Source organism: Jaculus jaculus, chromosome 13, assembly GCF_020740685.1.
Source record: "Jaculus jaculus isolate mJacJac1 chromosome 13, mJacJac1.mat.Y.cur, whole genome shotgun sequence".
NCBI lineage: Eukaryota > Metazoa > Chordata > Mammalia > Rodentia > Dipodidae > Jaculus > Jaculus jaculus.
Window position 1 is genome coordinate 72,220,093 of NC_059114.1, and position 23,693 is coordinate 72,243,785.

At 43.8% G+C, this 23,693-nt stretch overlaps 1 protein-coding gene across 3 annotated transcripts in view; it reads left to right on the forward strand.

The window, feature by feature from the left end:
• Positions 1 to 23,693, forward strand: part of Prlr (prolactin receptor) — a 200,061-nt gene that overhangs the window by 128,342 nt on the left and 48,026 nt on the right. The window contains exon 2 of one of the 3 annotated variants that reach the window (XM_045133036.1): positions 2,579 to 2,640. The exons of the other annotated variants lie outside the window; for them this stretch is intronic. The gene's annotated coding sequence lies outside the window, so the exon portion shown is untranslated. The remainder of the gene's footprint in view (positions 1 to 2,578; positions 2,641 to 23,693) is intronic. 3 annotated transcript variants of the gene reach the window in all.

Genomic DNA, 23,693 nt, shown 5'->3' on the forward strand with positions numbered 1-23,693 from the left:
CATACTACTTGGTGTCATAGAGATCTCCATTTAGATTTTGGTTTTGTCACTTTCCATCTATGAGCCTTCTCAAAATTTTAATTCCTCTGTTTATAAAAGTAAGGATAATGGGCTGGAGAGATGGCTTAGCAGTTAAGTGCTTGCCTGTGAAGCCTGAGGACTCCAGTTCACGGCTCGTATTCCCCAGGACCCACATTAGCCAGATGCACAAGGGGGCGCACGCATCTGGATTTCATTTGCAGTGGCTGGAGGCGCTGGCATGCCCATTTTTTCTCTCTCCCTCTCTCTCTGCCTCTTTCTTTCTCTGTCTGTTGCTCTCAAATAAATAAATAAAAATAAACAAAAATAAATAAGGATAAGCCAGGAATGGTGGTGTACACCTTTAATTTCAGTACTTGGGAGGCAGAGGTAGGAGGATTGCTGTGAGTTCAAGGCCAGCTTGGGACTACAGAGTGAATTCCAGGACAGCCTGGGCTAGACTGAGACAGTACCTTGAAAAAAGCAAGGGATAATAACATTATATTCTTTTGGGGATACAATTAAATAAGTGTAAGATTAATAAATGAAAAAGTAGCTAACACATCTTTAGAACACAGTAAATGTTAACTTCTATTTTCAGTGAAAATCTCAAATATTGATGCTTATAATAGGTAATAGAATTTAATATGACTAAGAGTGGTGACTGTACTGAAGACAAATTAGTTCAATTAATCTGTCAGCAAGATTTTACTTCAAGAACCAACTTGACAAAAAATGTATTCAACACACCCACCACATTTAAAGAGCCAGGCTAGGCTTTCAGGAGTGCAGAGGGTACAAAGATCCTCCAGAATATAAAATCTAGAAGACTTATATGAGCAGTGCCATGTGAGATACTCATGCCAGGAAGCTTTGTTGCCTCCCACATCATCCCATTTGTTCCCCATACTCTGTGGGAAGCTATCCTATAACATTCGATCTCTGCTCAGAACCTTTATGATGACATGTCATATAAAGCTGGACGCAGTAGCACACTTCTGTAAGCAATCCCACTGTGTCTACAGAGAGATGGGAGATACAGACAGGAGAAGCTTATGTGCAGCCAGCCTTGCACACCTAACAGAGAATGAAATCTAAAAAAGACCCTGATTCAGGTGTGAAGGAGATGGACACAGAGAACAATCAACTCCTACCAAATCAGATATCCAAAGACACAGAGGCTCCCAACACCTCATCACTGAAGCAGACGTAAATGAACCCAGTTTTTAGAAAACAGTGATAGCGAGATTGAGCTCATCAACATTCCGTCATGGATAGAGGAGGGCATGAGACCCCATCCTTCCTTGAGGAGTTATTGGCCATTAATTCTGAAGAGTTACTAGCCATTACGCATTGCTGGGGTTGGAGGAGAGACTTTTCTTTAACATTATAGCCATTGGTATGTGGCATGCGCTCTGGTAAATATTCCCCCACCTATGCTCATTTAAGCAACCCTAATTAAACTCAGAGGGAGACACACATAATATCAAAGTAGAAGAGGGAGTGCCTAGGAAGAAGGGAGTCTGTAGGAGGGAAAAAGATAAGGTAATGGAAGGTGGTTATGATCAAAATATATTATATATTTTATATATATATACACACACATATATATATATATGTTGACTCTCTCTCTCTCTCTCTCTCTCTCTCTCTATATATATATATATATATATATATGTATGTATGTATGTATATATACATATTTAAATCTTTTAAACAAGTGCAAACATAGGTGTGTACCTGTTTTACATTCTATTCCTGAAATCCTTTCTTTTTAACTAAGAGCTAGATCTCCAGCTTTTACCCTCATCATGCCAGTATGGACCCAAACCAGTCACACCCAGGAGGTTGAAATGTCTTACCTAAACCTAGATTCAGACATGAGAGATGGAACAAATTGTGCCCTCCTGGTGGGAAGAACCCCATAGACCATATTTGGAAACATGTCCTCCTGTTGATGTGCATTTGAGTCACTGAGAACGCATCAATCTTGAACTTCGAGTTAAAGTGCCTAAATTCCCATTTATCGATGGCCATATCTGGATTTGCCAACAAATTTCATTCAAGACTTCCAGTATCAATTATTTTACAAGCTAGTCACAACTGAGAAACTGGCAAAACTTGAGTATGATCTATGGGTTGGAAGGTGATACTGGATCAAGGGTAATTTTCTGACTTAATTGTACTTTGTTTATGGAAAAGAATGTCATGTTCTTGAGAAGACAAGCTGAAGTAATTAGAGACAAAGAACTATGTCTTATTCACAGATGACTTGAAAAAATTAATTTTTGTTCATAGATAAAAAGGAAGATGGTAACTCAAATGACAAAATATTAACATTTAGAGTAAGCAGGTGAAGGGTACATGAATTTGTTTTCACTATTTTTGCAAGTTTTTATAGGATTTATATTGTTTCATACTGAGATAATTCTAGAAAACGAGAGCTGGCATATGTCTTTTAGTGAAGTGGGTATTTAACCACGCTAAATGGCACAGGAAGCTGGAAGTGGCATTCCTGCTTTGTCACATTTGACCTGAAATGAGTCATTTTCTGTTTCAGCTAAAGAACTCTTCTATTCATGAAAGTGAGCACAAAGGATGTTTTGCACATGAACCCCGAAGGTAAGGAAAACTTGATCTGGTGTCCTTCGGTCATTCCTTTCTATTATCCTTCTCATCCAGGAAGAGTAGAAACTCAATGATCTTGATTCACAAAGAACGCATCATCTCAAAACCAGCAATATCCACACTGAGGCACTCTGCTCGCCTCAGGCCTTTCTAACCTTTGGAAAACTTGATGTTCGCCTCCCTGTTTTGTTTTTACATAGCAAAACCCCAAAGCTTTTCATAACTAATATCTCCTCATGGTACAATTAGAGAAGTTTGCCGGGCGTGGTGGCGCACGCCTTTAATCCCAGCACTTGGGAGGCAGAGGTAGGAGGATCGCCATGACTTTGAGGTCACCCTGAGACTACATAGTGAATTCCAGGTCAGCCTGGGCTAGAGTGAGACCCTACCTCGAAAAATCAAAAAAAAAAAAAAAATTATAGAATTTTATTTTCTTCTTACAGTTTTCTGTACTTGGGAGTTTTTTGGTTTTTTTGTTTTGTTTTGTTTTGTTTTGTTTTGTTTTGTTTTAGCAATGGCTCTTACTTTTATAATCAAAAAGGAAGAAAGAAAGAAAGAAAGAAAGAAAGAAAGAAAGACCATGTTTGCTTTTATTTTCCCAAGCAGCTCTACACAAACACTGTCACCACTTTCAACCTTCCCATTGTTGCTGTTGTATATCTGATCCATTTTAACCCATATGGCAGCATTTCTGGATCACCCTGTCTAGTAGCAAGAAGCCAGAACCAGCTGCCAAATAGGTCATAAAGGGTTAGGACTCTATTTTCAAGATGGAGAAACAAAGTCGCACTATCAGCTGGGTCTAGACTGCTTGAGAAATGCCTGATATATGTTACTCTGATCTCTCTCTGTCTCTGTTTCACTCTCTCTCTCTCTCTCTCTCTCTCTTCCTTGCTCTTTCTTCTCCTTCTTTATCTTCCAAAGGAAGTAAAGGAAGATAGGACAAGGGTATTGGTTGAACAAAATTCTACGCACAATTTTCCTACAGTCTGTTTGAACCACTCCCTATAGTCTATTAATCTTCCAACAGTGAAAGCAGGAGAGCCCTGTGCAAGCCATCTGCCACTTCAGTGTCAAGACCCTGGCCTTTTTCTTGGACCAGAGTTTCTCAAATATTGTCCAGGTACTCTGAGACAAATGATTTTTTTTTTTTGTCCCAGAGACTGCTCTGTTCCTGAAGGTTACTTATCAGCATCCCAAGGCCCAGGAAGAGATGTGGGGACACCACCCCAATGCCAGCTTTAACAACAGATAGAGTCCAAACATTGTCTAAGATCCCAGGAAAGACAAGACCACCCCGTCTGAGTTGTGACAATAATGTTTCCAGGCATTGTCAAATGCTTCCTGAGTAGGGAAACATCACTTCTTTCAAGAACTACTTCTCTAACTTACCTCAGCCCTGGCAGGACCTTTTGTTTTTATTCTGTAGGGTTTTTTTGTTTTGTTTTTTTTTTTTCAGGAAAGTGGACGGAAATTTACAGTGTTCACAGTGATATGAGTAAATATCTGTAGAAAGGATTCCATAAATAACAGAAATGCTTTGGGCGTAACAGGATGCTGTGACGTGAAAATCCCACCCTGGGTTATCTGTGAACATAACCAGTGGATCAACCCCAGACTTCTGCAAGTTTCTTCTTTCTTTTGGAGCTTCTGTCCCTTGATATCAAATGCTTCTTGCTATTCCTTAATAGAACAACAAATGAGAGGCACTAGAACGCTGCTAAAATCTGGTAGCAGATAGTTCTGCAATGAGGCTAAGTAGATCGTGAAAGCTCCTTGTAGCACAAATAGTGCTACAAAGATAGAATATTTGACTACTTCTTTTTCTGCATTTTTTATTTGCATTTTAGAGAGAGACAGAGACAGAGACAGAGAGAAAGGGAGAGAATTGGCATTCCAGGGCCTCACCACTGTAATCAAACTCCAGACACTTGTGCCACCTAGTGGGCATGTACAACCTTGTGCTTGCCTCACCTTTCTGCATCTGGCTTAGGTGGGATCTGGAGAGTTGAACACAGGTCCTTGAGCTTTGCAGGCAAGTGCCCTAACTACTAAGCAATCCCTCCAGCCCTCTTTTTCTTTTCAAATTTTACATTTACTTTTTTATTGACCACATGCTTGTGCAAAAGATTTGAGACTTTAAGACTTCATCTCTGAATACACACACACACACATATATATCATATATTATATTATTATTATTAAGTTATAATCTGGGCAGCAGCTTAGCTTTAAATTCTCTTTTCCAGTTCCCATGCAGAACAGAGCAGTTGACCTGGCATAACAGAACTAGCTGTGGTAGCAACTGGATAAACAAGGTCCTAAGAGCAAATCTCAAAGCGCAAGGTTGCTGCGTGCTCTCCCCACTCTTCCATAAGTGCTCTGCAAGGCCTGTTTATTCCTATGATGACCTTCCACCATGGCATCCACCCTCTGCTAACCTCCACCGTTTACTCAACCCGGGTGTTTGGTTTGCAAAGACGCTACAGATGCCAATGGCTATAAAAACGCAGGCAGAAACTTGAAAGAAGTTACGAGACCAGCCAAGAGACACAGAATCCCAGCCCAGTTTCAGTGAAACAAGAGCATCCAAAAGTCAATGTGCAGAAAAGAATGCAGGAGGAAGAAAGTTCCCCTAAACAGTCGGGATTAGAATTAAGAACAGAACTACAACCCCTGTCCAAGAATGGCAGAAATGCTTGAGTCCATTGAGAGGTCTGTAAGCTGGTTTTGAGTCTCTAACTTAGCTGCTAATTTTTCAATCATGTTCCGGTGGTTATGGTCACTCCCTAGCAATCAGTATTTAGCAGTTCCTCCCCCAAGGTGAGGTAAAACATTGCTCTACCTGGCACCCCAAATACTTTTGCAAGAATTCTGGCATCATCCACACCCTGCTCATTTCAACTTTTTTCCAGCTCCCATCCACACAGTTGTGACCTCAATTCTTGCCAGGCTGCAAAACATTGCAGGAACTTAGAAAAACCTCAGGGTGCTGGGGAGGATGTGTCATCCATGGGGGCTGCTTTGATATCTGTCTAAATTGACCATTAGCTTTTCACCCCCTACACTTACCTGCCAGAGTTTGTTAATCTCAGTCACTTGAGCCACTGTTTTAACTAAGGTGTGGCTTTGCCCAAAATCTGCATAGTAGACTGGGAATATATAGGCATGCAAGTTGGTGGTAGAACTCTTTCCTAGCATGTGTGAGACACAGGGTTCAATTGCCAGCCTAGAAAAGAAAAGACAGAAGAGAAGAATTGTATAGTTATTTAGGAGGGGTAATGAGATTGACTTTCTTGTGATTCTCCAAGGATGCGGCTTTGGGTTGGAACACAGGATGGTTAATTTTGGGTACAATGAAGAGACTGAAGCATATAGTCTGTCAAATGCTCAAGCCATTAGCCACATGTGGCAGTTTTAATATAAGTCTGTTGAAATTAAATAATATTGAAACTTCAATTCCTTGGTCACATTGTGTACATGTCCAGTGTGCAATGGCTGCATGTGCTTAGTGGTTACTCTATTGGACAAGGAAGATCTAGAATAATTGCATTGTCACAGAAATTTCCACTGGACTGAGCTGGTCCTACCCATAGGGAATTCTGGAAAGGAGAGACTCTCTGTGGGGAGTAAGAGAAGTGAGAAGGAGGAAGGTATAGAATGCTAATGGGGTGAAGAAAGAGGGCTACAGAAAATTCCCATGCTTCATCAAGGGCTATGCCCTGAGAGAATGTAGGTCCTACCACAAAGCTCTGCTGCCTGGCCTCTGGCTTCCATGTACAACAAGAGACCTGAGCTCCGAGGCAAGGGGCTTGCTGAGCACTGCTCTCACACAGTATCCAGTAGAAACCAGCCTGAGGAAAATAACTACACTGGAGGAGGGGGCAGACTATGGAACCATTCCAGAGACCACTGAGAGCTGGGGCTTTCTAGATCAAAAAAATTGAGGGGGACTGGAGAGATTGATCAGTAGTTGAAGGCACTTGTCTGCAAAGCCTGACATCCTAGGTTCAGTTTGCAAGCACGCATGTAAAGCTAGATACACAGAGTGGCACATGTGTCTGGAGTTCATTTGCAGTGGTAGGGGGCCCTGGCATGCCCATACTCACGGTCTCTGTCTGCCCCTTTCTCTCTCTCTCTCTCTCAAATAAACAAATGTATATAATACATACATACATACATGCATGCATATATATATATATATGTGTGTGTGTGTGTGTGTGTGTGTGTGTGTGTGTGTGTGTGTGTGTATATACCCCAATACCCCACAGAAAGCCAGATACACAAAGTGATGCATGCATCTGGAATTTGTTTGCAGTGACAAGAGGTCCTCGTGTGTCCATTCCCATTTTCTCTTTCTCCTGGCTCTCTCTTTCTCTCACTCTTCTCTCCTCTCCCTCACTTCCTCCCTCCCTCTCTTCTCTTTCTCTCTCATTGCAAATAAATAAAAAATTATTTTTTAAGAAAAGAAAATATAGGGCTGGAGAGGTGGCTTAGCAGTTAAGCCGCTTGACTGCAAAGCCTAAGGACTAAGGTTTGATCTCTCTCCAGATCCTCCTTGCAAACAAATGCTGGTGCTCAGTAATGACAAAGGAGAAAAAGCATTCATGGCACTGTGAATGCCAGCCTCTTGTGTCTGTCTTTCTGGGCAAAAACAGAAAGGAAAAGGAAACTTCACTTTCCATATCCCAAAACTATCTCTCGATCTCTATCATCTCTCTCTCCAGTGAGAAACCCTTGAACATGACCGTTTTCTAGAAAAAAAGAACCAGAAAGCAAGATAGAGCATATCCACTGTCCACTGCTATGACCTTCAGCAGTCTGTGGCCATATATTCACGTGCTCTCAGAATTCAAGAACTCGCAATGTACGGGAGTCATTTATATACTTGACTACACAGCAGTTCACATTCTATGTTTCCCTTTGAGATAGCATGCACACAAAGGTATGCAGAGGGGCTGGGGAGCAGTTAAGTGCTTGTCTGTGAAGCCTAAGGACCCAAGGAATCAAGGTTTGATTCCCCAGGACCCACAAGTTGGCACATGCATCTGGAGTTCGTTTGCTGTGGCTGGAGGTCCTGGAGCACCCAGTCTCTTTCTTTCTCTGCTTTTTTCTCTTCTGTCGCTCTCAAATAAATAAATTAAATAAACAAAAAAAGAAATGCAGTGCAACTATGGCCTTTACTTCGAATGAGCTCTAGCATGAAATCGCCCACTTGTCAGAAAACTGCATAGAAAAAAATCAGAAGGATATTCATGTAGACAATATTGAAGATACTGACAAAAAGGAAATGATCTTTCAACTGTTGCCTGATAAAGCCATGCTTCTAACAACACAGGTCTTCCCTTCCCTCTGCAGCAGCATCTTGATGCTTCTAGGTGAAGATCCACCTTTCTCTACATTTGAGCCACTAGATTTTACAGTTAGACCACTAAACTGTCTTACCAAATTTTGTTGAATGCCCCACTAGACAAATGGACCATGCTGGACCACTTTGCTCTGGAAGGTGGGGGGGTGATGGGGTGCTGCCCTTCCCCACAGCATGGAACACATGCACCCCACATCTACCTACTGCACCCTGCTCTGGCCCCAGGCTCCAGGGAGGATGCTTTGAGCTGCAAGCCATAGCATGCCTGGCTGAAAGTGGATTAAGCGCTGGGCATGGAGCAGTCTCCCACAACGTCACGTGCTAACCTGTTCTGGGTTTGACTTAGCACCTCGTGGTGTCCCTCAGGAGCCGGTGGTTCCTCCCTTCTTCCCCACGCTTCGGTGACTAGAGCTAGGTGGAATGGGCCATTCCCAAACCAGTCCACAGACGGAAGGTGACTGTGATCACCTTGACTGTCTTGGCCTGGCATTTCCTCATCCCCTGGGGCTGGCCACTTGATTCCCTAATGGTCTGTGCACACAAACAAAGAGGGAAATGGTGGATAGGGAAGAAAACAGCTGAGTGTGCCAGGCCCATGGTGCACAGGGCTGTGTCATCAAGGAAGAGGTTTTTCTTCCTCTCCTCATCTCAGAGCCGGTGGCCACAGGAAAAGCCCCCTGACTTCTTTGACCAGGTCTGCTGTCGCCTGGCATGCCACCCGCAGGGCTTGTTCTTGGTACTTATGTCACTCATGCTTAAGTGCTTTACTAAGTAGTCTGCTCCAAGAGAGAAACTGAGTACCACAGAGGTGACTTCAGCACAACCCCACCGTCTCCTATACATGCCTGTTACATAGAAGAATAAAAAAGGACAGACAGGGGCTGGAGAGATGGCTTAGCGGTTAAGCACTTGCCTGTGAAGCCTAAGGACCCCGGTTCGGGGCTCGGTTCCCCAGGTCCCACGTTAGCCAGATGCACAAGGGGGCGCACGCGTCTGGAGTTCGTTTGCAGAGGCTGGAAGCCCTGGCGCACCCATTCTCTCTCTCTCTCCCTCTCTCTTTCTCTCTGTGTCTGTCGCTCTCAAATGAATAAATAAATAAAAATTAAAAAAAAAAAGGACAGACAGATGAATGGGTGAGTGGACAGATGGAGGACAGACAGTCCAGCCAGCAAAATGGGCCGGTCATGCTATGCGCTTCCAAGGTCTCAGTGCTGATCTCCCCTCTTCCCTCTACCTTCTCTCCATGAGTCTCCACTGGCAGTATTCATCGCCCTGCTTCCCAGACTCGGCCTCTCTGGCGGCTTTGTCCTGAGCCTCTCTGACTGGACAAGTAGCTTTTCTGATGAGAGAGGACTTCTGAGGGAAGCTAAGCAAAATGACAGAAAGAGAAACACTAAAAGCAAGAGACAACAGTAAGAGATGCCTGCCATTGCATGAGTGGATAAGTAGACCAGAAGCTTGACTGAAGATGTAAGTTTGCAAGAACATCTTGTTCGTAAGTGATGACGGTGACTCAGCCAGGTAGAGACAGGATGTGCTTGTGCGAGGCTGAGCACAGTGAGAAAAGAAAGGGACGGATCCTGGCGACGAGGAGGTGGAGGGATGGGCAGACTTCCTAAAGGCTTGTTCTCTTCACCTTTTACCACTCTGAACTTCCAGTTCCTCTTGCTAACAGAAGCTGAGGGGTCAGGGTAAATTTTGCATCCAGCTTCCCAGACACAGCCTTACTGAACTTATCAACTTCTTAATAAAATGCCCAGCCCTCCTCTGGGGCCCTGGAAAAGATGTTTTCTGTGAAACTGCCTTTCTTTCACCTACTTGTCAGCAGCTGAATGGCAAATAATGGCTGACCAGGTGCCCCTGGGTATTTCAAGTAGCCTTAAAACAGACTCAGGGAGGGCATTTGGACAAGTGGGAGTGTGATTGTTAAAAAGCAAGTGAGCAGCCTGTGAAACAAGGACTGTGGAAATGATTCACTATAACCCAAGAGACGGGCTCATATTCAGCTACAAACATGATGACGCATGGAGGTTGGCTGCCAGCCACGGTGGAACATATTGCCAGAAACACAGCACTCTTTTTCTATTTCTTATCCTATGTGTATCTGTAACACTAAATGCCAGATAGTCTTCAGAGTGCGTTTCATGGTGCTAACACTTTTCGTAAATATTTATATGTGTGTGTGTGTGTGTGTGTGTGTGTGTGTGTGTGTATGTATCATTTTTATTGAAATATGTCTCCTCGGTTGCAAAAGTAATAGTTTTTGTGTTATTTTATGATAAAAGTTATGATCATTTACTTTTGAATCGCTCTCCCAGAGACGATCATCGCTTCTGCATTGATACGTGTATCCCCAGCCTTGCATCTGCACGAGCTAGAATTAAGATCAAGGACCTCCTGTGCTGTTCTTTGTACATTCTACATGTGTCCACATCATTAAAATTTCATCATATCATATTTCACTGTATGATTATGCCATGATCTATGTAAGTAATCCTTATGATCTGATGTTTAGAATGTTTTCACTTTTAAGATTTTTTATTTGAGAGGCAGAGAGAAAGAAACAGACAGAAAGAGAGTAAGTATGGGTGTGCCAGGGCCTCCTGCTACTGCAAATGAATTCCAGACACGTGAGCCACTTTGTGCATCTGGCTTTACATGGGTACTGGGATATCAAACTTGGACCATCAGGCTTTCAAGCTTGGCAAGCAAGCAAGTGCCTTTAACTGCTGAGCCGTCTCTCCAGAATTGCTTTTGTGCATCTATGTTCAACTGGGGTGTTTCTGAAAGCAAGAGCTGGGGAGATGACTCAGTCAGTACTCAATCAGGAAAATGCTTGCTTCACAAGCACAAGAACCTGAGTTTAACCCCAGTATTTACCTAACATGCTGGGATTGGTGAGACTCATGAAATCCAGCACTGGGGAGGCACAGACAGGAGAATTCGTGGGCTTGAACGAGCAACGAGTCTAGCCTAAGTGGTGAGCTGCAGACCAGTGAGAGGCCCTATCTCAACAATGGTAAATGAAGATCTTGAGGACAATATCCAAGGCTGTCCTCTGGCCTTACCACACACACACACACACACACACACACACACTCATGCATACACACATAAAAAGATTCTTGAAGTGTACTGATTCAATGTGAGTATGATATTCTTTTTTTTTTTAATTTTATTTATTTATTTATTTGAGAGCGACAGACACAGAGAGAAAGACAGAGGGAGAGAGAGAGAATGGGCGCGCCAGGGCTTCCAGCCTCTGCAAACGAACTCCAGACGCGTGCGCCCCCTTGTGCATCTGGCTAACGTGGGACCTGGGGAACCGAGCCTCGAACCAGGGTCCTTAGGCTTCACAGGCAAGCGCTTAACCGCTAAGCCATCTCTCCAGCCCGAGTATGATATTCTTAAGGGTATTTTTTGTTTGTTTGTTTTGGAGGGGTTGTTTATTTGGTTTTTGAGGTAGAGTCGTACTCTAGCCCAGGCTCACCTGAAATTCACTAAGTAGTCTCAGACTGGCCTCAAACTCACAGTGACCCTCCTGCCTCTGCATCACCACCAGAGGCATGTGCCACCACGCCTGGCTTTCTTGAGCTTTTTTAAATATATATATTATGAGAAAGGTCAATTGCTACATTAAAAAGATGAGGGCTGAAGAAATAGCTTAGCAGTTAAGGCTCTTGCCTACAAAGCCAAAGCACCCATGTTCGACTCCCCAGGACCCACATAAGCCAGATGCACAAGGTAATGTGTTTGTCTTGAGTTTGTTTGCAGTGGCTGGAGGCCCCGGTGCACCATTCTCTCTCTCTCTCTCTCTCTCTCTCTCTCTCTCTCTCTCTCTCTTTCAATCTCCCCTGGCTCGCTTGCTCTCACAAATAAATACATAAGTAAATAAAAATAAAAATATTTTTTAGGGCTGGAAAGATAGCTTAGCAGTTAAGCGCTTGTCTGTGAAGCCTAAGGAACCTGGTTCAAGGCTCGATTCCCCAGGACCCACGTTAGCCAGATGCACAAGGGGTGCAAGCGTCTAGAGTTCATTTGCAGTGGCTGGAGGCCCTGGCGTGCCCATCTTCTTTCCATCTATCTATCTATCTATCTATCTATCTATCTATCTATCTATCTATCTCTTTCTCTGTCTGTCACTTTCAAATAAATAAATAAAAATAAACAAAGTTTAAAAAAAAATTTTAATTCACTATCAGTGCTACTATGATAAAGCTGGGTCCTGAATATTCTATAGACAGGGCATCCTGCAGCTTTAGGAGACCAATAAGTTCCTGCCTGAAGGAGGCAAAGCTGACAATGAAATTGGGAAGGCCTCTAGGGTTTCCACTGAATGACCATCACCGACCCTTCCTACTTCTGAAACAATGTGGCTACTTCACATTTTTCTAGTATCTATCATCCTGCCCCAGAAGAATGCCATGTTTGGGGGGGAGGGGGTGGGCAAAGACCTACTCTTTCAGGCCACATGAACAGAAACCTTCAGAGCCCCATGGTGTATACTCATGACCATGGCTCTAAATATTGACCTGGATTTTGGTGGGTAAGATGCTAGGGCTGACTACACAATTGTTTGGGACCTCAGAGGGAATTTTAAAGAAGTGTGGGAGGGAAGATTCTCAGGGGGAAAAGACAGGTGCCTAATGAGGAATTTTGCCAACTATTTCCACATAATATTCTACAGAACTTTTCACCCCTGTCTAATCACAAAATCCTTGCCCTTGTGAATACCTGGAGTCTCCAGATGGGTAGAGGTGAAAATGAATGCTGCCTATTGGGACTTGTCACGCCCGCCTGCTCATCCTTCATTCTATAATCATGTAACTGCTGCTTCGGGTTCAGAACACTCGTGCGAAGCTAGAAACCTTTCTTGTGAGTTGTGCAGGATATGAAAGGGACCATGACCTGATGTTGTTCCTGGGGCACCTTGTTCTTGGCACATGCACCTATATAATGTTAAAGAAAAGCTGGGAATCACAATGTCATCTTTCAGACCATGAAGAACATTAGAAAGGGCATTACAGACATCCAAGTATTGGTCAGCCCCTCTATTTAAGCACATTTATGAAAAAGTGTCCTAAAACATTATGTTTTTTACTTGTCAACAAATTGGCTATTGATAGAAACAAGCATATCAGCAGGGCTGGAGAGATGGTTTAATAGTCAAGACACTTGCCTGCAAAGTCTAAGGACCCAAGTTCAATTCCCCAATAATCACATAAGACCAGATGAACAAGGGGCACATATGTCTGGAGTTCATTTGCAGTGGCTGGAGGCCCTGGCGTGCCCATTCTCTCCCCCTCTCTCTTTCTCCTTCTCTATCTCTCTCACAAATAAATAAAAGTAAATAAAATTTAAACAGTATAAACAAAGCAGCCAACTTTCTTCCCAAGTTACACTGATTTTATAAAATTAAAATTAACCTCTCCTTCTGAAGCTGAGTTGGAAAACATGGGAACACAACCAAAGATGTCACTGTGTTAAGGGTAAAAAGCCACTGTGCGTAAACTACCAAGGAGAGTGCTTATGAAGAGAAGGGACATTGGACTAAGCCTTGAGTATTAGCTTCCTAATCTCCCCGCCCCCATTTCTAGTTTCTGAGAGGAGAATTTAGAAGTTATACCATTGGCTATCTGCTGTCAAAGAAAAAATTGTATATTACTATTACAAGGTAGGAAGTCCGAAGTGATTTACTGGGATTTGCCAGGTCATTGTCATGTTGGACAAATGTGCAGATATTGGCATAGGCTCAGTCTACATCCATTGGTCTGCAAGGCTATGAACAAACTGTCAGTTACACCTCCTGTTCATTTGATCTGCGTCAGTGTCACAGGGGACTTATTAAAGAAGTATAGAGGGCTGGAGAGATGGCTTAGCGGTTAAGCGCTTGCCTGTGAAGCCTAAGGACCCCGGTTCGAGGCTCGGTTCCCCAGGTCCCACGTTAGCCAGATGCACAAGGGGGCGCACGCGTCTGGAGTTCTTTTGCAGAGGCTGGAGGCCCTGGCATGCCCATTCTCTCTCTCTCCCTCTACCTGTCTTTCTCTCTGTGTCTGTCTCTCTCAAATAAATAAATAATTAATTAAAGAAGTACAGAGATTCCGAGAGGAACCCTTTAACAAATGACAGCTGTGCATGAGTTTAAGATGTTAGCATACTCTATTTTTCTAATTGCTATTTTCTTACCTTTTATGTTTCTTTGTTTTTCAAGATAGGGTCTTGCACTAGCTCAGGCTGACCTGGAATTCACTACGTAGTCTCAGGGCAACCTCGAGCACACGCTGATCCTCCTACCTCTGCCTCCCCAGTGCTGGGACTAAAGGCGTGCACCTCCACGCCCAGCTTATTTTCTTACTTTTAAGTTGCACCACTATTAAAGCTCGTGTCATGATCCAGAGCACATATAAGATCCAGGAAGGAAGCCAAACAGACATTTGGGCAAAACAGATGTTAACAAAACCCATTTCTCTACAAAATGGTGGGAAATGCCTCCGTCTTCCCTCAGTACTTTCTTATTCTCAACTAAATTGCTTCGAGTTTCTAAACTTTAGCTTTCCTTTTTGGGTTTCTGACTTCACTGACCGAAGCAGCAGTGGAGGGAAGTTGGCTGTGGAGTGTGCTTGAAGGGAGAGCCAGCAACAGCAGCGCCACCTATCAGACTGGGCACAAGGGAAAAGCGAAGAAAGAGAGGGAAGGAAAGGCTGGAAGAAAGCACGAGGGGCCTAGCAAAAGGAGGTCTTGAAGCTGAAAACACTTGAGTCCTTGCTTCATAATTTAATAAGCGTCTTGAGCTATAGGAGCTTGGTCTGTATTTAATCTTTGCAGAGCATTCACCGTATCACGCCATAGCCGATAAATTCATAAAGAACCTCAATAGTCCTTGGAAATCTTTCATTAAGTAACTAGGGAAGTAACCAATTACAGAAATGTGTATCTAATTGACTAAAACAAAAATTTTGTTGCCCGAATGACATATTTCAGACATTTAGATGTGTATGATTTCTATCCCACCCCATCCCAAAAATATTTTTTATTGAAAAAAATGTCCACAGCTAAAAGAGGCAGGGGGCTAAGGATCTGTGTTATTTCATTACCATTTGAAAATTGTACAACTGAAGCCTTGCCTGTTCTTGTAGACTCCTTTCCTTGACTTCTATTACTGCAGTTCTTGTTCATTTCAGCTTCTAGACAACCACATGCCATTGGTCCTTTGTACTCATCTACACTTGAGTTCAAATTAATGCACGTGAAAAGATTATTGGGCAGGGGGCTGGAGTGATGGCTTAGCAGTTAAAGTGCTTGCCAGCAAAGCCAAAGGATCCAGGTTCAATTCCCTAGGAACCACATAAAGCCAGATGCACAAGGTAGCACATGCATCTGGAGTTTATTTGCAGTGGCTAGAGCGTGGGAGTGCCCATTCTCTCTCTCTCTCTCTCTCTCTCTCTCTCTCTCCCCCTCTTTCTCACTCTCACACTAATAAATAAATAAATAAAAATTTTAAAAGGTTATTAGGGACACCAATAAGGTCTCAGAACATATCCATCCATAATTTCAAAGGAATCCTAACTAATGGGAAGAAAATATTTTCTAGCTCAGGAGCAAGTACTTTTTCAGTGGATCTGAGGTTGTGAGCATAGTGTGTCCTGTGTGGCTTTATAATAGACCAGCCAGAGTAGGGCTGCAGCTCAATGGTAGAGCATGTGTCTAGCAGGCATGATACTCTGAGTTCAACCCCCAGCACTTGGCAAGCAGTTGGTGACTCAACAAGTATTGCTGTGCCGTAAACACACAGAAAGTCACAGGACAGTGGGGTGCCACCTGAATGTGATTTCAGTGGGACCGTGATAGGGTTCCTGATGAGCCCGTGGCGGCAGAGGTTTTCATTCACTCACACATCTCCTGCTTGGTTGAATTAAGTAGCTGCCATCCTACCTCAGCTGGGTTGGCTCTCTCCAGATTGCCCCTCCATTCACCTGGCCTAGTAAAAGCCGACCTTGACAGTATCTGGCCTCTGCCTGCGCATCTCAACACACCAGCTATATTACTCATCCGTGTGAAGCCCTGGTAAGGGTCAAAGAGAAAGTCAAATGCTTCCCTTCTACTCTACTGAGCTCTTTGGACAACAAAATCCCCAGCTTTAGATCCCTCTGTCTAGGGGGAGGGAGGGTAGATGATTAAGAAAGAAAATATGGGGGCTGGAGAAATGGCTTAGCAGTTAAGGTGCTTGCCTGCAAAGCCAAAAGACCTCAGCTTGATTCTCCAGGACCCATGTAAGCCAGATGCACAAGAAGCCACATGCATCTGGAGCTTATTTGCAGTGGCTGGAGGCCCTGGTGCACCCATTCTCCCTCTCTCTCTTTCTCTCTCTCACGCTCTCTGCCTCAAATAAATAAAAATAAACAAGATATTTTTTTTATTTTTTGTTCAATTTTTATTTATTTATTTGAGAGTGACAGACAGAGAGAAAGACAGATAGAGGGAGAGAGAGAGAATGGGCGCGCCAGGGCTTCCAGCCTCTGCAAACGAACTCCAGACGCGTGCGCCCCCTTGTGCATCTGGCTAACGTGGGACCTGGGGAACCGAGCCTCGAACCGGGGTGCTTAGGCTTCACAGGCAAGCGCTTAACCGCTAAGCCATCTCTCCAGCCCACAAGATATTTTTAAAAGAAAGAAAATATGGGGAAAGTTTTAAAGATCAAGACTGGACTAAAAATGTAGCATTTCTATCAGCTTTCAGAGGCTACAGGTCAGTCACCTTGACCCCCACATAGAGAATCAATCTGATGGAAGGAAGCTATTGAAGAGGAAGAAGACTCAAATTGTGAAAATGTTCCTCCTCCTCTGACGGGACCTCCCCCTCAGGTTCTAGCAGAAATGGCAGGGGTGGGACAGCAGCAGGAAATAGAAAAGAAACATTCCTTTGACACATGTTTGCGAATTTCTTCTTGGGTTGACAAGCTTCCTCAGATGGACGTGCAGCCTATCCTCAGTGTTCTGAGACTGCTAAGTGGACTTACACTCACAAGCCTGAGCTAGAGATAGCACGATCATTCCCTCTGTCGCGTTAGACCCCTGGGGCCCACAGGGGCTTTATGATTTGCCTAAGGCTATACAGCCGGTCAATGAATGGTGTGCAGTGAGAGAGACCTCAGTTTTCTCCTGTGTAAAAGTGACAGGTTGTATCAGAATACCTTCCCAGTCTTTAGTTTCCCTTGAGATCCAACATGACATGATGCTATAACTCCAAACATAAGCAAGCATCCAGAGATACAATAAGCCAGTAATTTTTTGACTGAAATTATTTTTTCTTATTTGTTATTATTAACAACATATTTTGTATGGGCATATCCTGTGTTGGCACCCTCTTTTCCCTTGTCCCGGACCTCATTCCTCTGGGGACCCTCCTCTGTGGGGTTGCAGGTATTCCCCATGAGACTGTGGAAGCAGCAGTTTTGGGGGGAAGGCAATGCCTCTAGGCATGATGTCTCAACCTGCATAAGCTAGTCATTTATCTGTTTAGTTTACTTTTAAATTTCCTCCTCAAAATTCAAGCTTGTTTCTAGAAATCAAGAACATGTGCAAATCAATCAGATTGTTGCCAATACAATAGTGATTTGCTTTTTATACCAATGTAAGTTATATTGTGTTTAGTTAAATAGTACATTTATATCCACACACTCACACATGAGATCCCTCTGTGAAAAAAAAATACTTTTGTTTGAATAATCTAGCAAGATATATGTCCTCCTCCTACTGCTTTTGCCCATGTTAGCCAGTTTTGCCATAGTAACGAATGACAATGAGATCTCCGTGGCTTAGGAAATCATTCCTTGTTTACTCACTTTACATCACACAGCAGGTTGACCATAGTGCTTTTGGCTGTGGTGCCGTTAGGATTGTCTGGGCTCTGCTGGGTTCTGGTGGACTCCCATGTTTTTCTCATTTAGGACTCAGCCTGAGGACATGGCCACTATGTTAGGTAGCAATATAGCTCTGCCAAACCCAGCAGTTGCCTGTAAGGTCCTAGTTGGTGAATGCAGAAATGTTAGGAACCATTTACATCCCATTCTCTAAAGCCTTGCACATTGCCAAGTCCAAGGTAATTGATTTGGAATGTGTCCCTTTCCAACAGGATGCATGACTATATCCTATTATGATAGATGAGAAGAAATACTCCTGTGACTGAGAGGGAAAAAATATATATTTGGGAACAATAATCCAATCAGCCCCTGCCTCCTTCAAAGTCCTTAATGCAGAATTTTCCATGGAAAGGAGACCCCTCTAACCTCTTCACAGCATCTTACTTCCCCCCTTTCACCTCTAGCTGGACTTCTAAAATTTCATCTCGAATCAGTCACCTACATGCAAGTTAAAATGCTCCTTCCAGCGGGTGGGGAGATGATGCAGTCAGTAAAGCATTTACTCGGCAAACATGAAGATGCGAGTTCAATCTCCAGCCCCCACAATAAGCTGGGCATGCCGGTGTGTGCTTGTACCCCCAGCATGGGGAGACAGAGACAGGAGGTCACTGGACATTTCTGGCTAGCCAGTCTAGCTAAAGTGGTGGTCTCCAGGTTCAGAGAGTGATCCTGTCTTTTTTAAAAAAAAATGATTGATGGGAATGGGAGATTGCTGAATGGTTATAAAGCCTGCTGGGCTGGGTTCAAGAACCCAGTGCTCACATAAAGCCAGATGTACAAAATGGCTCATGCATGTGGAGCTCATTTGCAGAGGCAAGAGATCCTGGCATGCCCTAATCTCAATCAATCAATCTTTCTGTCTCTCTCCCCCATAAATAAAAGTTGAAGAAAAATAAAAGGTGGACAGCAATTGAAGAAGACACCCAATGTTGACCTCTGACCTCCACAAACACATACACACCCTTGCACAAGCACTCACCCAACACAGAAACACTACGCACACACTCCCATGCAAAAAGGAAAGCTCCATCCTAGGCCCCAGCCTCCAAATACGTTGATCCATGACCTCTGCGGCCAGAGGATACCCAGAACAGTCTCTAGAGACTGGACCCAGAAATACCTACAAAGGGGCCACCTCTTAGCACCGAGCATTAGAGCCACCTTTGGGGAGTAAGGCTGCACACTGAGACCCTTATCGGGAAGAGGGCTGCCTTAGAAGATTCAGAGCCTGTGACCCCAAGGTTGTCTCACTTGTCCCACTGCCCATGCTGGGTAATAGTTTATTTCTGGAGATCTTTGAAGGTAGGACCATGGCTCCTTCGCAGCCACCTGCGGTGGAAAGATTATAGCCAACAGCATTGCCCTTGGAACTCAGCTGCTCGGCCCCTCTCCGTCCACCAGCTGTGGGACGCTGTGTGACTCGCAGAGCCTCTTGAGGCCTCAGCATCCTCATCTGTGAGATGGGAATACTATATCCCACACCTCAGAATTGTGAGCACTAAGCAAAGCAGGGCTTGGCATGTAGTGTGTCCAACACAAGGGTTCACAGATTTGATCACCACACTTGCGTGCATAGCAGAGGTTCTTGAGATAAAGTTGTTGGTGCAAGCCACTTGGACTTTGGAAGGTCAGTTTCCCCATCTTTAAAATGGGAGTAATAATGTGTTCATAATTAACACAATGCTGGCTACCCTTGACCTTTGTAAAGAATTGTCATAAGAACGGAGTGATAGAGTTGGGAAGGTGCTTTAGAAAGTGTATATCACTCCACAAAAAAAATTCTGTCCTTTTTACCTTTGATGTTGTTAACATGAGGAAGGACACACAGTCCCAAGACTGGATTCAGTTCATCTCTCTGAACCGGTTTTCGCTCCTTCAAGTGGAAGCTTGAAGTGGAGGCTTCTATGTGGCAGCATGTCTGTCTGTTACTCGGCTCTGGCTACATGTTATAACCATCTTTTTAAATGCCTGTGCCCAAGGACCCAACTCAGTACCAATTATAGTAGTCCATCAATATCCAAGGAGAGACAGACCTGGGGGCACAGGCCTATAATCTCAGCTACTTGGGAGGTTGTAGAGTGGATTTAAAGCTAACTATTCAGTTTAGCAAGACTGTCTAAAATAAAAAAAGGAAAAGAGGGACTGGGATTATAGCTCATGGTTAGAATGTTTGCTTCGCATGCATGGAGCCCTTGGTTCAAAAGTGTCCACAGAGGGCTGAAGAGATGGCTTAGCAGTGAAGCACTTGCCTGTGAAGCCTAAGGATCCCGGTTCAAGGTTCGATTCCCCAGGACCTATGTTAGTCAGATACACAAGGGGGTGCACACACCTGGAGTTCGTTTGCAGTGGCTGGAGGCCCTGGCAAGCCCATTCTCTCCCTCTCTCTCTCTCTCTCTCTGTCTATCTGCCTCTTTCTCTGTCTGTTACTTTCAAATAAATAAATAAAAATAAACAAAAAAATCATAAAGTGCCGGGCGTGGTGGCACATGCCTTTAATCCCAGCACTTGGGAGGCAGAGGTAGGAGGTTCGCTATGAGTTCAAGGCCACCCTGAGATGACATAGTGAATTCCAGGTCAGCCTGGGCTAGAGTGAGACCCTACCTTGAAAAAAAACATAAAGTTATTTTTTAAAAAAAGTGTCCATAGAGGGGGGTGACTGAAAACCTCTGTAGGATACCATCTGTGAATGCTGTAGTCTCTCACATAAAATGGCCTGCATTGGACTGGAGAGATGGCTTAGTAGTTAAGGCACTTGTCTGTGAAGCCTAAGGACCAAGGTTTGATTCCTCAGTACCCACCTCAGCCAGATGCAAGAGGTGGCGCATGTGTCTGGAGTTCATTTCCAGAGGCTAGAGGCCCTGGCATGCAAATTCTTATTCTCTCTCACTCTCTCTCTCTCCCTCTCTCTCTCTTTCTCTCTCTGCTTACAAATAAATAAGTATTTTTTTTAATTTAGAGTCAGGCGTGGTGGCACACACCTTTAACCCAGCACTTGGGAGGCAGAGGTAGGAAGATCGCCATGAGTTCCAACCACCCTGAGACTACATAGTGAATTCCAGGTCAGCTTGGGCTCAGCGAGACCCTATTTGAAAAAAAAAAAATTAAATGGCCTGCATTTATGTATAGCCTAGATCCATCCTCCCATACACTTTATCTCTAGGTTACTTATAATACCTCATATGTAATACTATCATGTTACTCTATTTTATTACTTAGGAAATAACAAGAGGTATAAAAGGCTTATATATGTTCAGTAGCAATGCAATTTTCCTTCAAATATTTTCAGTCTGAGTTTAGTGAATCCACTAATGCAGAAACTGTGTGTATGGCACGCCAGCCATCATCAAAATCTCTAGGGAGGGCTGGAGAGATGGCTTAGCGGTTAAGTGCTTGCCTGTGAAGCCTAAGGACCCTGGTTCGAGGCTCGGTTCCCCAGGTCCCACGTTAGCCAGATGCACAAGGGGGAGCACGCCTCTGGAGTTCGTTTGCAGAGGCTGGAAGCCCTGGCGCGCCCATTCTCTCTCTCCCTCTATCTGTCCTTCTCTCTGTGTCTGTCACTCTCAAATAAATAAATAAAAATTTAAAAAAAAAAAATCTCTAGGGACATGACATAGGAATGGGTACTATAAAAATGGTCCCTCCATAGTACTGTGAATCATGAATTGAAAACCAGTGCTTCCTGTGGGAGCAGCTCTGTGAGCTGCAAAACATCCTAGACAAGCCATGGCACTTTTTCATTGTTATTCATTGACAGATGATCTCATGGGGGACTGGTTTCTCTGCAAGTCAGGCCAATGTGGATTTTCCACCATCTGTCCAGAGTATGCACTGGCCAGGGAGAATTGAAACTCGCCCAGTTCCTAATCTTTGCCCTGAAGCCCAAAGGGCTGATGAGAAACAACCCTCCCCCAGATAAAAGGTTGCTGGGATGCCAAGGCCAGTGAGTGAGTGGAGATGGGTTTGGAAAGGATGCCTCCAGCCACAGGTAAGTAGTCAGCCCTTGTTTTGTGAAAGTGACTCCAGTGTAAAGGTGACGAGATCACAGCGTGATGATTTAGCACAGTTAATTTATATATATAAATTATACATATATTGTATATTTAATTATATTATAATTATATTATATTAATTATATATATAATTTATACATATATTAGTTATGTACACAGTGTGTATACAGCCATATTGGTACCATGATTAGCCTCCTCCCTGTCCTCACCCCACACAAAGGGACCCTCCTCATTAGGGAATGTGGGTTGTAGCACAGTTAATTTTGAAGGCAGTTCCTTGCAGCACCTACCTGAATCAGCTCCCATTTCAGCCACACTCTTGTCGTTGACCACCTGCATCTCGCAGAGTGCGGCCAGCCATCAGCAAGGCCAGCGCATTCATGTGCAGAGCAGAACTCCCTGTGAGGAGCCTCTCAGGCTTTTAGAACAGAACGACAGGAGGTGTGTCTGGAATCAGAAGCAAGTGTTTCAAAACAGTCTAGAAATGATTTTTGAATAGTTTTCACACGGCCACGGTGCTCTGACTAAACCACCAGAGCAGTTGTACAAATGGGAGAGGACTCGGGTCGGGATTACGTAGGGGCCAAGAGCTGGCTCCTCTGATTGGGAGTGAATTGCTGCCCTGGGTCATATGCTCTGGAGTCAATTTAATAGAACAAATGCTGAATGCTTACCTGTGGCTGGAATTGCTGCTCCCAAATCCCACGTGCAACCATCTTAATCCCTAGCCTGGTGTGAAAAGGCTAATCCGTCCTGTTCCTCTCCCCCACCCTGAGCAGATTAAGTCCTTTCTTTTCCAAATTAAGTGTTGGCAGTGATCTCCATTGGAAAGAAAAGCCAGATTCCTGGAAATCAACGGTTCACAGCCTGCTTTTCTGACTTTGGACCATCTAGTACCTAGAAGGAAAAGGGCAGATAAGACATGGGATCTCAAAGGAAGCATATTCCAGTGCCTAACATTTAAAATGATAGTTGAATGTATTCAAAATATAATTGTGACAAAGGAGATTTACTGCATGTTTAGGACAAGAAAGGCATTTGAAATGTAATTTAGGTCACTATTCAGAAGGCACAGTGTGCAGCATGCTCGCCACGTAGAGTAATATGATGTCTGCAAGGCTTCCCTACCCTTGATATTCTGATCAGACTTCGAAACATCCCGGAGTTCGCCAAAAACTGGAAGCAACTCAAATCCAGTAACAGTCAAAAGAATAAATTGACATTTGATTCGGTAAAATGTGAATGAAATTTAATGTAAATGAATAGTGCAAAACAACATGTAGCCACAAGAATGAATCAGAAGGTAATGTAGGATGACAGCAGCCAGACCTCTCTCTCTCTCTTTCTCTCCCTCCCTCTCTCTCTCTCTCTCTCTCTCTCTCTCTCTCTCTCTCTCTCTCTCTCTTCTATGATTCTATTTATGTGAGGTTCAAAAGTACATAAAACAAACCTGAAATATTAGAGGTCATGGGAATAGCTCCTCTTGTGAAGTGGTAGGTAGAGATTAGGAAAAGGCAAGAGTTAATTTTCTAGGGGATTTTTAACATGCTGTCTCTTGATGTGGATGTATTCACTGGGTGAATTCATTGCAGAATCCTTATGATTGATGGATGCATATCATATTGAAATGGTCTTTAAGGAAAGCTGGCATTGGGCCCTGCTTGTCCATCAGGGATTAGCCTTGGGAGAACTGAGAAATCCTCAGCATCCCTGCCTAGAGAGTTAGGTCCATTTCTAGTTTCAGGGAAAC